The sequence below is a fragment of the Cricetulus griseus genome, chromosome 2 (genome assembly GCF_003668045.3).
Source record: "Cricetulus griseus strain 17A/GY chromosome 2, alternate assembly CriGri-PICRH-1.0, whole genome shotgun sequence".
NCBI classification, from domain to species: domain Eukaryota; kingdom Metazoa; phylum Chordata; class Mammalia; order Rodentia; family Cricetidae; genus Cricetulus; species Cricetulus griseus.
Window position 1 is genome coordinate 282433935 of NC_048595.1, and position 12129 is coordinate 282446063.

General features: G+C 40.6%; 1 protein-coding gene and 1 pseudogene across 4 annotated transcripts in view; one reads left to right on the top strand and one right to left on the bottom strand.

The window, feature by feature from the left end:
• Esr1 (estrogen receptor 1) overlaps nt 1-12129 on the top strand; it is a 365575-nt gene that overhangs the window by 142424 nt on the left and 211022 nt on the right. The gene's annotated exons all lie outside the window — the stretch shown is intronic.
• On the bottom strand, nt 5937-6465 carry LOC118238369 (annotated as a pseudogene).

Consider the following 12129-nt stretch of genomic DNA (forward strand, 5'->3'; position numbering starts at 1 on the left):
AGCAGGAGGGCCAAGTGGAGGGAGGCAGGGATGAGTGTTTGTTTAGTCATCAGGGCGAATGAATGATTGAGGTCCAGAAGGACTATAGACTATAGTTCTGCGAATAACAATTAACAAGGTTAGTTTGCCATCCTTGTAAACAATGGTGTTCCTGAAGCCTGTGCATTTAACCAGAGGCGGGACTGTGTCAAGGAGCAGTATGTGATTTCTTTTCCATCTTGATAGTGTTTCCATATGCTTCACCTGTTCCCAGCCATACAAAAGAATAGACCAGCAAGTGTGGTGGGTTTCCAGTCCTGTTTGCTTCTTTGAGCCTTGATAACTTGGAACTAAAAGTTTCCCTGAACTACTGTGGCTGTTTATAAATCACAGTGACCCTCAAACACATTTGAAGACAGTGAAGGGTCTGACTCGTGGGTGGAAAGTCCTGAAGATGCTGAGGCTGTGCTTGTTTGCCTGGTTACTTAAGAGGAGAGCTGGGAAGGAGTAGCCATCAGATTATTCTCTCTCCCTAAGTGTCTTGGTTGAAGAGGCAAAGTGTTGGACTTGAAAGCATACACATTTCACCCCCTACTTAGTGCACAGACTTGATTACTTAAGGAACAGAGTAATGGCCTCAATTGAATGTATCTGTTTTTAAAGAGGAAAATAAAGGATCCCATTTAAGTCAGAGAGATGAAGTTGGACATTTTGCTAATTTATTAATCCTTGCAGGTTTAGAATTGTTTCTTTACACTGAGACTGTGAACTGAGTTACACAATCAGGTTATAGCTTCAGCTATCAGGTTTTACCTTGTGTTTTATTGCAAGGAGAAAGCATCCCATAAACCCATCATTCCTCTTCCTTTGTACTTCCAGAAGGAAGGCAACAGGGCACAGTGGAGGCCTAGCCTATCTATATACCATTAAACTATGCAATCACCACACTCTAACGGTTGTGTGGCGAAGTTCAGTATTGAATCAGACACACATGATGAAGGCATGTGTAAGCTCACGGGGTCACTGGGCAGGGGGAAATGGTTTCAAGATGATGTCTGGTTAAGGTTTAATGCAGTGGGGGCCTTGAATCCAAGGAGGACAACTTAGAGAGTGATACCTGGGTTTTAAGAAGCTTCCTTGTGAAACCATCCAGCACCCTGGATAGCTCCTGGGACAGCGTTGGTGGGGAAACATTTACTGATCTGCAGGTTTGGGGCTGGAGAGATGCCTCAGTGGTTGAGCATTGGCTGCTGGTTTTCAACCCTGGTTCAATTCCCAGCACCCACACGGCAGCTCACAACTATCTGTAACTCCAGTTCTAGAGAATCCGACACCCTCACATAGACACACACACATGTAGGCAAAACACCAATGCACATGAAATAAAATTTAATCATTTAAGCACCTCAGACTCACTTAGGGCGCTCTTTATACTTGTATACATTTTTTTCAATCTTGGGAGCTCACTTCTGTCCACTCAAGAAGGGCCATGTTCACATTAGTTTTCTCTCTGTGGGTGGTTTGTGTTAATCCATGTTAGGGTTGGGGGTGGAGAGGCACTTTCTCCACGGGATTATTTTATTTCTGACATCTTTTTTGGATGTGTCTGAAACCCTGTCAACACAGAGGAAATATTAAATCTTTGTCCTCCACATTCCACTTACGGCCCTCTGCACTCTGGCTCCAGGTAACAGCAGGAGAAATCTTTTTGATTGTTAGTTAAATCATATGATTTTGAGTTTAAAACACCCAATGTCCTGGCTGAGCATTGGTGGTGCACGCCTTTAACCCCAACACTCGAGAGGCAGAGACAGGTGGATCTCTGTGAGTTTGAGGCCAGCCTGGTCTACAGAACGAGTTCTAGGAACTACCTTCAAACCAATACAGAGAAACCCTGTCTTGAAAAATCAAAACAAACAAACAAACAAAACAAAACAAAGCAAAAACACTCCCAATGTCCTTAGATGAAAAAGTTTTTTATCAGGGCTGAAGAGATGGCTCAGTGCTTACTGTTCTTCCAGAAGACCCAGTTTGGCTCCCAGAACACACATCAGGCAGCCCACAAATACCTGTAACTCCAGCTTCAGGGGATCTAACACCCTCTTCTGGCCTCTTTGGTTATCTGCATTCATGACACACACACACACACACACACACACACACACACACACACACACACACACAAACTTTAAAAATCCTTCATATGATTTAAATACCCCTACATATTTTAATTCTGGCTATAGCATCTCCTTGTTGTCATTCAGCTTCTTTGGTCTTTTTTCTCTTTCCTCAATATGACAAACTATTCCTTCTTCAGGACCTGAGTGAATGTAGTTTTCTTACTCTCTTTGTTTGGATTACCCAGTATTTTCTTGACCAGCTTCCTTCTTTGCATATGTATGTTTATGTGGTGTACATGAATGTGTGTGTGTGTGTGTGTGTGTGTGTGTGTGTGTGTGTGTGTGTGTGTGTGTGTGTTTGCATGTGTGTAGGTTCCAGGTAGACATCAGGGTTCTTCCTTGATCATGCCTCACATTGTTTTTTGAGGGAGGGTCTTGTCAAACCTGGACCTCTCTGTTTCTTTTTGTCTGGCTAGACAGATTTTTCTGTGAATTTCCTATCTCTGCCTCCCATGTGCTGGGTTGTAGACTGGCTGTTCCACTTGGGTTAGCTTGGCAAGGAAGGTGTTAATGTAAGTGGTCCATTTGATGGGTTTAGAAAGAAATCAAAGCTTTCTTATAAGCTATAAAAATTTTGGAACAGGGGCTGGAGAAGTGGTTCAGTCCTTAAGAGAACTTCATGTTCTTGCAGAGGACCCAGGTTCAGTTCCCAGCACCCACATAGTGGCTCACAACTATCTGTCACTCTTGGTCTAGGGAATATTAAGTCCTTTGCTGGCCTGTGCAGGCACCATGAACGAATGTGGTGAATATACATACATGCAGGCAAAACATTCATTCACATAAAATAAAAATAAACAGACCTTTAAAAATATCTGGAACAGAATTCTAGATGTGTGAAATAGCATAAACCAAGAGACTGAGTAAACAAGCTTGAAAGAACTTAGGACTTAGCTTATTGTCTTTGGCCTGTTTCCCATTTTTAGCTCTGTAAGTGGGCTCTGTGTATCTCTGGTCTCAGCCTCGCTCTTTCCTTCCTTCCTTCTTATCCCAAGTTTCCAGGATTTTAATTTACATGTGATATGGATTGAATTATGTCCCCACGAGAGAGATGCTGATGCCACCACCTCTCATTCACCAAATGTGACACAGCTAGACAATAAGGTTGTGTCAAGCATAATTTATAAAATGAAGTCATTCTGGAGTGTAGGGGCTTTTAACTTAATATGCCTGATACCCTTGTAAGAAGAGGGGGATTTGGAGACAGCCAAGTATAACAGTGGGAAGAGAAATTGGAGAGATATATCTAAGAACACAAAAGATAATTGGCCAATTCCAAAGGTATGCAGAACCATGCAGAGTAAACTGGTTTCTACTGAAAACTTTATTCAGAATTTCATCTTGTAGCTCCATGAGACAATGCATTTATGTAATTTAAAGGTACTTGTTTGCGGTGCTTTGTTATGTCAGACATAAATTCATTCTATATTTAAAGATTAGCATTTCTTGATTAGGTAAGTATCTCCTAAATTTGACTCCTACCTCATTCTGTCCATTCACTTCTGGGTGATTCTTCATGCCACCAGCAGCTCCCCGCTATAAGGCATGTCCATTCCTTCATTGTTGTCTCAGACTTCAAAGTTTGGACTTCCAGCCGTGTTGTGCTTTGCACCCTTCATCTCTAATGTTTCCCAGCAGAACTCTTGGGAAGTTCTGTTGAGTCTATTATTTAAACACGGACCCACCCAGTTCCCATTACTCAGACTTGGTTCTTTCACCCAAGATAATCACAGCATGTCAGTCTCTTTCTGTTGAAAGTTTCTGTCCCGCCAGCCTGATCCCACAACTGCTTCAGTCCCATATTAGTTAGAATATTGTTGTTTGATGACTAGAGCTTCTTATTGGCTAGCTCTGTCTTAATTATTAACCCGCTCCAATTAATTTAAGTATTTCCTCTTAGTCTTATCTTACTGGAGAAGGGTCCAGAACTTTTAACTCTTTTGGCAGCTCACATGGAGACTCTTCTGGTGGGCCCTTTCTGCCTACCTTTCCCAGAATTCTCCTCATCCTAGTCCTGCCCATCTTCCTGCGTCATTGGCCACAGTGTTTTATTCATCAACCAATAAGAGAAACATATATATGGAAGGACATCCCCTATCATCCTTCTCTTCCTCTTCACCATTTTTTTGGTCTGCTTTTCTTTCCCATGAACCATTCTGCACACTGCCTATTAATACTCTCAAAGAAAAATCACTAATATTGTCAATTTGTGCAAAATCCCTTCATGAGTTTCACAGCCCACAGAACAATCCTTAGCAGTTTGAGGACTTACCTATGTAGGTCTTGTTCTAGTTTTCATTTTTAGGCATTCTGGAGTTTCTATTTGTACTTGCATGTGACTCACATGACACAAGCTGAATTGTTGATCTGTTTACTGATTAGAATTCCTATCCAGACCTAACCTGCCAAAATTCTTAAATTTGTTAAGCACAGCCTGACGTTGGTGGCCCACGCCTTTAGTCCCAGCACTCAGGAGGCAGAGTCAGGTGAATCTCTGTGAGTTCGAGGCCAGCCTGGTCTCCAGAGCGAGTGCCAGGACAGGCTCCAAAGCTACACAGAGAAACCCTGTCTCGAAAAACCAAAAAAAAAAAAAAAAAAAAATTTGTTAAGCACAGCAGTCATGATAAAAATCTCACATGCTGGTGTGGAAGTTCTTTGTCCCTTGACACTGTCCCATAAGACACTGTTTCAATGGACTGCATACATTTGCATACATGTGTTCTTCCCACTCTACTGTGAGCTCCTCAGAGGTTGGGAACAAATCAAGATTGTGTATTGCAGGAGTCACTCAATGAACGGAGGGCAACACAAATGAAAAGGTAAGATCCACTTGTGCTGCTTTGGGTAACACAGAGCCATCAGTTTTACCATTAAGGTGGTGACATGACACAGTAGTCTCTGATAAAGTTTAAACTGTCAGAAGCATGCGGAAGAAATGAGAGAAGGTGAGAAGAGAGGAGAGTGGTAGCATCAAGATGAATGGACTGGCATTCATCTCACTTAGGCATTCAAAGGTATGTGGTGTTTATAAAACTGGACAGAAGGGAGTAGAAAGGAAGGAATGTATATTAAAACAATATTATATAAAAGTGAGTAAACTTGAATTTTGTAATAGTGAAAAGAATAAGTAGTGTTCAAAGGGAAATGAATGAACAGGGTGCATTAAGAGTCAGACTAATTAACTGAGAGGTAAAGGAAGTTCAATTCTAGTCATGCTGAGTTGGGGATAGATGATAGCTTGACATACAGAGAGGATTATTCATCAACCACAGAATAGAATTGACACTCGGCCCTGGTCTAGGGGAGGGAGTGGAGTAATTTCCTCAATTAATTTTAAAGGAACTTGATGACAAGAGTGGCTTCATTGTGAAGATAACACAGTTTTTAATGATGGAAATGTAACTGTCAACTGGCTATCCCATCACTCAGAAAACACCAAGATCATGAACTTCAAGAGAGGAAGGGTTCCTTCTGGATTCAGTTTCAGAGATTTCAGTACGGGGTCAGCTGGACCCATTGCTTTTGGGGCTGGAGAATGGCAGCATACCCCGGTGGGAGTGCACATGGTGGAAGAGGCGCATTCAGTTCACGGCTGGAACAGAGAAAAAGAACAAGCTTATGTCCCATATCCCCCTCAAAGACATACCCTCAGTGACCGGAAGATTTCCTACTAACCTTTATTTCTTGAGTGTCCCACTACCTCTCAAGGGCTTGAAACCAAACCTTTTATGTGTGTGCCTTTGGGAGACACCCAAATTGTAGCTGAAACTCCCAAAATCATATACTTAGGTAGCTTTTGACCCCATGGAAAAAATATCTAACATTCAGAACTACTGATAACAGGAAGAGGAAAAAAACTTTTGAGAATGAAATGTTTCCCCTCATAGTGGACTCTTAAGCACATTCTCCGCGTATGTGGCATGATAGCTGGATGTCTTTTGGCATAATTGTTACACATTTGGCGTGGGTAGCACACAGGTTGGTATCTTCAAAAAGGGCAACCAGATAGGCCTCACTTGCCTCCTGCAAAGCACCAATAGCTGCAGATCTTTTTGAAGTCCTGAGCAATTTCTCGAAGCAGACGCTAGAAGGGGAGCTTGCAAATCAGAAGTTCACTGGATTTCTGATATCTTCTGATTTCACGGAGTGCCACAGTACCAGGCCTGTAACGATGAGTTTTTTTCGCCCCTCCAGTAGAGGGCGCACTCTTGCGAGCAGCTTTTGTAGCCACAAAAGCTTTATTTACCACAGGTGGATTTACGGGCAGTCTGCTTTGTACGAGCCATGGTAAGAGCACCTCCTTACTTACCCCCACAAAAATATCTTCATTACCAAAAGTATGTTCACAAGAACCTGCTGGACAACAGGACCGAGCCATGCTCTTGAGGATTTTACAGTTAAAAAATATGCTGATGCCAACACATTAAACTGTATAAATAGCAAAGTGCAGGAACCGATATGATCATTTTAATGACTTTGAAGAAAGGCCCAGTACTTTTTGGTGATGGTTATATTGGAGATGTAGGTTATATTGTAGGAGTTCATTGATCCAGAGCTTGTGTAATCCTTTGACTTGTCAGACTTCTGTGTGAACTGTTCATCTTGTGGCAACATGCCTACTGAGAAGTGGAGACAGAAGACTATTTAGGCCAAAGGCAGAGAGTGTAAATCTGTGCACAGAGTAACTGTTATGTAACTTTTACGTGAATACCTACACAGTTGAGCCTTCCTCAAAGATAGGTATTATCCTCAGGCACTGATAAATTTATGAGATATTTGGCTCTTGAGTCTCACCAAAAACAGACATAAGACCTGAAAACCTTATTGTATATAAGAATTATTGTGGCTGGGTGTTGGTGGCACACGCCTTTAGTCCCAGCACTCGGGAGGCAGAGGCAGGCGGACCTCTGTGAGTTCGAGGCCAGCCTGGTCTCCAGAGCGAGTACCAGGATAGGCTCCAAAACTACACAGAGAAACCCTGTCTCAAAAACAAACAAACAAAAAAGAATTATTGTAACTGGTTGTATTAACATTATGTTGTAGATAGCATTTTATACAGCCCAGGAGATAGCTCAAATTCCTGATCCTCCTGCCCCCACTTCTCAAGGGCTAGGCTCACAAACATGTGCCATCACACCTGGCCACATTGCTGATTTTAAATGTTTGTGGCTCTTTCCTGTGATGGTGCCATTAGACACGCGATATACCTGTCCCTCATATATGGCTCTAGAGAAAGATGGAGGAAGACAGTCTACCTGTGAGATGACATTGATCCTTCCTTTCCATTTTTCTTTCTTTCTTCCTTTCAGCCAAGTAATCTTTATCTTGGAGATAATTAAGAAAAATGCCTCTGACAAATGAAATCAGTATAGAGTCCTGTGTCTTGGCAGCTTTTGTGGACATATCTAAGGTTTTCAGAGGCCTTTCAAAACCATGGCAACAAATGCCTCCGAGGGGTAATCAAAGGCTCCAAATGGTTTTAATCGCTGGTGTTTTTTATGCTACCACTTGGAGCATTCTTCTTCACTTTTTTGTTCATCTGATTGAAATTAAATTTCCAATTTCCCTACTAAGTGGTTCTCTTCTGGTCATGGCATTGACTATTTCCATTAAAGTGGTAGTTTGTGCCCATGTATAGTGGTTAAGCTCATCAACAATCCATTAGAAAGCCCCATTTATGAGTGGCAATAATTTTCCACAAAAATTATAGACAGCCTTTAATGGGCACATATTCAAAGGGCATTAACTAGCCCTCAGAATTATTGCCTACATTGTCCTGACAAGACTTCGGGTGATGGTCTCTAGCCCTAATCCTCCCCGAGTTCCCCTTTCTTTGTAGAAAACTACTGTTGACACCTTCATACCCTTTTAAAATGAAAGGCCTATTCTCTGACACCCACTCACTCAGAGGAGAGCATGTTCTGAAAAGCAGGCAGACCGGTTTCTGGACCATATCCTATGCTATTGCAGCACCAAACAGGCGGACTAAACTGATACTCACTTGCCTCAATTTTATTTTGAGGGAAAAATATCATAGACAAGAAAGATCTATTTCAAAAGCCTGTGATCCACTCTGTAGAACTTGTTCCTTCTTCCATGTTCATCCTGCACCAGTCAAAGCAGAAGATACGTATTGCTGGATGAAAGGAAAACAGAGAAGTAGGAACTACTGTTTTGTCCACATGCCCACCTTCCCTTAGATAAAATAAAATAACTTTATTTTTCACTTGCTAAGAAATAAGGAAACAGGAAACACAATTTAATTATTAAATTACAGTCTCTCCCTGTAAAAGGCACTTATTTTCTCTATTTGCTTTGAGAAGGAGTAAATGGATTTTAAATTTTATCCAAATGAAAATTAACCTTATCTGATGCACTCAGCAGTTTCAAATCATGTACTAGGAGGTAGAGAATGAATGAGATGGAATGGAATCCAATTACTTAAGAATATATAGATGAGTGACTGGGTTACATTTATAAATATGATCTGTGTGGTTGAAATGTAGATGCAATCATTTAAAATGTGGCTAGACCTCTTTATGATATTTCACTAAGTGATGTACAAAATATTCTTCTTATATGCCACAGAAGATAAATTACAGCTTGTAAGGTGATCGGAATTCATAATTAATCATTTATTTTACACCTCGGAGCTAGCAATAAAGAGATACGTTTGAAAATGATTATGCTTGGCTGTTCCTATCCGCCAATGCTATGTGGTACAATAAATTCACCGTGGAAGTGGTTTTATTCTGATTTTCAGCACACACATCATTGTTTGTGCTCTCTGAGGGGCTGCAGATCAGCCTCACCCCCACTGTCTCTGTTCCAATTCTCCTTTCTCCTTCCTTCTTCCTTCTTAGTGTATAGACCTGTGAACACCTTCCTGCTCATGTTCCTCAAATCCTCTTTCCCAGAAAGGACTAACTTGTTGAGTTAAAAAAATTATATTTTTCTGTTGTTTTTCATGCAACAGATATTTATAAGTGGCATTTTGTAATAGCACCATCAGAAATCCAAGGATGCATTATTCACATCCTAATAAAGGATTCAGCCAGTCACATATGGAAGATGATGATAAGTCACACAAGTGTTTTCAACACTAGGAGAGATGAACTCCAAGCCTTGGAAATGGAGAAGATGCTCTTACAGAAAGAATGGTTAGGAGTTGAGAATTGGGGCTGAGAACACTGTTCTAGAATAAACTCATCCATGTTACAGAAGAGATAGTGTCTCAACTGATATCTGTCCAAACTACGCCAAAAAAAAAAAATCTATTTCATTGTTAATGTCCTGGAACCTGGAACTTGTTGTTAGTCATTTTTTTTTAGCCCTGCATGGTCTGTATAGTATAGCATTAGGTAGTATTTTAGAATAGTGCATGCTATAAAACTACTCATCAATAATTTTAACACATTCCAGCCTTACCTCTTTCCATTGTTGTGAGCAAGAAGTCTCTGATGTATCTAGAAGTTGATGGACATTTTCTTTTCAAGATGTGTGTGCAATATACCATTTCAACTTATCTTGGAAATTTAACATGGGAATAACATTAATAAAATATTAAGATACTTCTGTAGTAATATGTACTGTAGTGACAATAGAAATAAAAGAGCTATGTTTTATGATAATAATAATAGAGATAAACAGTTCTAAGTAAAATTTATTTAGGTAATTAAAGCTTAGAGTCTGTGATTTTTTTCAGTCTGTGATTTTTTATATTTGTTATATTTCTGTTTTTTTCCCTTAGTTTTAATTCTATGAGATATTTATGAAGGGTTTTGAAGGATTTATTTATTTTATTATTTTTAAATTATGTGGTGTGTGTGTGTGTGTGTGTGTGTGTGTGTGTGTGGGTGGGTGGGTGTAGATGTCCACAGAGGCCACAAAATGACATTGGATCTCCTGGAGCTGGAGTGATTCTGGGCCACCTGATGTGGGTACTAGGACTCAAACTTGCATTCTTTGCATGAGAAGTACAGGCTCTTACCCAATGAGTCATCTGTCTATCCCCAATGAAGTTTTGAACATTTGACAGAGACTTTATTTCCAAGAGTTAATGTTAGGTTTCTCTACAACATGAGCCATAGGTAGATGGTAAATTTCATTACCCCATTTAATTCATAAAATCATGGCAGTTAATAACTGGTTTCAAAGAAAATTTGATAAGTTCTCATCAATTATATTACAGTGTTTGAAAGATTTCTCTTCTTTCTTCATATGTTTTTTCAAATACTTTCCTTAAGGCTGATACTTCTAACCAAATTCTGTACACACAGGAGACGGAAGAAATGTATGAATCTAGATGGTGTCAATGGACCCCTTTGACTGTGTCCTGTGTTGACTGTGTACCTCCTGACTATAAATTTATGAGAGAAAACTCGGAGAGTGAGATATTTGTTAAGAGCATTTTTGGGACAAGGTGCCCTTCTCCTTTTTACTAGTTTCAACTCCATGTCTCCTTATCAAATCAAACAAGGACATCATTGTCACATGCCTTGATTTGGACTCCATTTTTCTGAGAAATAGAAATACTGTCAAGTGCTCTATATGACAACTGTAGTAGTGGCTAGTCAGGTGAGTCATTTTAGCCAATCACCCCAATCATGACATTGACTCTATATAGGTACCTCAATTGGGAAGGAAGAGCCAGATTTCTGGGAGGGAGCTAGGTTGTTATCAGTGTGATAACAGGTTTGGTCATAACCTGCTTACCCTGAGGTCTGCACATAACAGGAAGAGTGTTGTGTGCACGGGCTAGATATATGTGCTCATTGGCCCAGAGATAATGCATGATCCTCACCTCCATTGCTCACCCTTTGCTATGGCTCCACATATCAATGTCACTATACTGGTTGATTCTATGTGTCAACTTGACACAAGCTAGAGTCATCAGAGAGGAAGGAGTCTCAGCTGAGGAAATGCCTCCATGAGATCCAGCTGTAAGGCATTTTCTCAATTAGCGATCAATAGGGGAGGGCCCAGCCCATGGTGGGTGGAGCCATCACTGGGCTGGTGCTCCTGGGTTGTATAAGATAGCAGGTTGAGCAATCTAGGGGAAACAAGCCTGTTAGCAGCATCCCTCCATGGCCTCTGTATCAGCTCCTGTTTCCAGGTTCCAGCCCTGCTTGAGTTCCTGTTCTGACTTTGTCCAACGGTAGACTATTATCTGAAAGTTTAAGCCAATTAAGACTTTTCGGTTCTAACTTGCTTTTTGGTGATGGTGTTTCATCATAGCAATAGAAACCCTAACTAAGACAGTCACCAAAGGAACTTATGAATGAACTCTAGTAACTCATTCTACTTTTACTTCTTTGTTTGAGAATAATACAACTTTTATTCTGAAAACAGTTGGGAGAAGGGTGTGAAACTTGCCTTGAAGTATCTGAAAAACTGGAAAACAAAGACCTATCTATATTGAATTTAATGGATCAGCCAATGCAATGGCAATCTTTTGTAGCCTCCTCCTCTCCCTGTCTGTCCTCCTCCTCCTTCCTCTTTTTCTTTTTCTTCCTTCTGCTTGTCCTCCTCCTCTACTGAAAGGAAATTTAATTCAAGGTGTTCTTGGATCAGAAACTTTCCCATTAGCTGATGTTCTACAGTTACATCTGAAGTTCCAAGGAATCTGAGATCAGCACTGGTGACTCCTGGTTACTCCAAGGTACTGTCAGTGATGTGCCTAGTGTTATGAGGGGTGCCTTCTATATGCTGATGTGCCTTTAAAATGGGCTGCCTCTTTCTTTCCTAAGAACAGAAAGGAAGTACTCTGATGCATTAACACAAGTTTTTGGAATGTCTTTGTAATTTTCTTTTTAGAGATACTAATTTTTCCTACATGAGTCCCACAGTGCTAGGCCCCTTTTGCTTAAGTTATTTGTAGTTTCTGAGGCCATGCAAGCTTTGTTAATTATCTTCCATTTTCAGACTTTTCAAAGGAGATCTTTAAAATAATAACAATAATAACAACTCT